Source organism: Chamaea fasciata, unplaced genomic scaffold, assembly GCF_029207755.1.
Source record: "Chamaea fasciata isolate MVZ Bird 193981 ecotype frontalis unplaced genomic scaffold, bChaFas1.0.hap1 SCAF_355, whole genome shotgun sequence".
Lineage (NCBI taxonomy): Eukaryota > Metazoa > Chordata > Aves > Passeriformes > Sylviidae > Chamaea > Chamaea fasciata.
The window spans coordinates 1-2,574 of NW_027094440.1; positions in this window are offsets into that span (position 1 = coordinate 1).

Consider the following 2,574-nt stretch of genomic DNA (forward strand, 5'->3'; position numbering starts at 1 on the left):
GAGATAATTACAAACTGGCCGGAAGGAGAAAACTTCGGTCTCACGGACGAAGAGGAACAGGAACCAGTGACACGGGCTGAAGAAGCTCCTCCGTACAACCAACTGCCAGCAGAAGAAACACACTACGCTCTTTTCACTGACGGTTCCTGTCGCATCGTGGGAATGAACCGTAAGTGGAAAGCAGCCGTATGGAGCCCCACACGACAGGTTGCAGAAGCCACTGAAGGAGACGGGGGATCAAGTCAGCTTGCTGAACTCAAAGCTGTTCAATTAGCCCTTGACATTGCTGAAAGAGAGAAGTGGCCAAAGCTCTACCTCTACACTGATTCGTGGATGGTAGCCAATGCTCTGTGGGGCTGGCTGGAAAGGTGGAAAAAGGCCAACTGGCAGCGTAGAGGAAAACCAATCTGGGCTGCTGATGAATGGAAGGACGTTGCCACTCGTGTAGAGAAGCTGCCTGTGAAAGTCCGCCATGTAGATGCCCATGTTCCCAAGAGTCGGGCTAATGAGGAACACCAAAACAACAAGCAGGTAGATCAGGCTGCCAAGATAGAAGTGTCAAAGATAGATTTAGATTGGCAACACAAGGGAGAGTTGTTCCTAGCCCGATGGGCCCATGATGCCTCTGGTCATCAGGGCAGAGATGCCACTTATAAGTAGGCCCGAGACCGAGGAGTGGATTTAACCATGGACAGTATTTCTCAGGTTATCCATGACTGTGAGACATGTGCTGCAATCAAGCAAGCCAAGCGGGTGAAGCCCTTATGGTATGGTGGGCGGTGGTCCAAATATAAATATGGGGAAGCCTGGCAGATTGACTACATCACCCTTCCCCAAACCCGCCAGGGCAAGCGTTATGTGCTAACCATAGTGGAAGCCACCACTGGATGGTTGGAGACCTACCCTGTGCCTCATGCTACTGCCCGGAACACCATCCTGGGCCTGGAAAAACAAGTCCTGTGGAGACATGGCACCCCTGAGAGAATCGAGTCGGAAAATGGGACTCATTTCAAGAATAGTCTTATAAGCACCTGGGCTAGAGAACATGGCATTGAGTGGGTGTACCATATTCCTTATCATGCACCAGCGGCCGGGAAAGTTGAACGGTGCAATGGCCTGCTTAAAACTACCTTGAAGGCACTGGGTGGGGGAACCTTCAAGAATTGGGATATTAATTTAGCAAAGGCCACCTGGTTGGTGAACACTCGAGGTTCCACCAACCGAGCAGGTCCTGCCCAATCTGAGCCCTTGCAAAAGACAGACGGAGATAAGGTTCCAGTGGTACACATGAGAGGTATGCTGGGAAAAACTGTTTGGATTAATCCTGCCTCCAGCAAAGACAATCCCATCCATGGGGTTGTCTTCGCTCAGGGACCAGGTTGCACCTGGTGGGTGATGCAAAAGGATGGAGAGACCCGATGCATACCTCAAGGGGACCTTGTTTTGGGGTGAACTACCCATGACAATGTGGCTGTATCCATATTTGCATATATATATGTATTTTTAACAGTTAAAATTCAATGTAATATGTTGGTATGGGAAAAAAATTCGGGGTGGATAATGTTGGGGGATAGGTTTGTTCTTTTTTTTTCTCTAAAGAATTTTTTCCCCACAAGTTACCAAGGAGACCAAGTGTTGGATAGTGGAGAGTACTTAACCGAAACAAAGAGGTGGACAAAAGGTGGAAGGGGGAGATAACGCAGGTAAAAGACAAAGCTTGAGGCAGCTGCGTGCTTTTCTTTCTCCGGCGTTCGGGGAGACGCGTGTCTGCCGCTCCTCGAGGATCTCAGCCGCCGCAGAGCACGCCGAGCAGAGAATGGCTGTTGCTGGCTGGAGGAGTTTCACTGTGGCCAAAGGGATCCAGTCCTGGGAAATCTACTATCACCAGTTCGACCTGAATCCTGAGTTTTCCCTGCCACCTGCGGGAGCTGGTCCAGGCCCTGCCTCGCCTTCGGCTCCTTCGGCGCTGCTCCTCTTGCTGCAGTGTCACCCTGCACCCCCTGCGCTGCCGGGACATCCTGCCCCTGCCTGCCGGGACACCCTGCCATCCCAGCTACCAGCCCGGGACTTTTCCACTGTTTCAGCTTGGTGCTCTGAGGATCCTGCAGGGACAGCGAAACCAAACTGCCCTGGGTTTTGTGAAACAAAGCCCTCAAGGTTCTCGGTACTGTTGTCGTTTGTCATTAATGCTGTAGTTGTTTGGTGGGGGGGGAGTTTTTTGTGTTTGTTTGCTTTGTATTACATACTAGTAAAGAACTGCTATTCCTATTTCCCAAATCTTTGCCAAAGAGCCTCTGATTGTAATTTTACCTAGCAGATACCTGTCTTCCTAAACCAAGACATGGGGACATGGAGTTTTCTTAACAACAGGAAACACACATGCTCCATGGTCCCTGACACAGCGTGCAGCTCACTGGGCAGGGGGGTTAAACCCCCTAGAGACGGGCGACCCTCTGGCAATAGTCGGCACCTCAGAGCAACTCCTAGAAAACATACACAAAGCTGCATGCTTGCAAATGATACAGGAAAGAAAATTAATCTCTGGCTGTGAGTCGCCAATGCAACAGCCTGTCA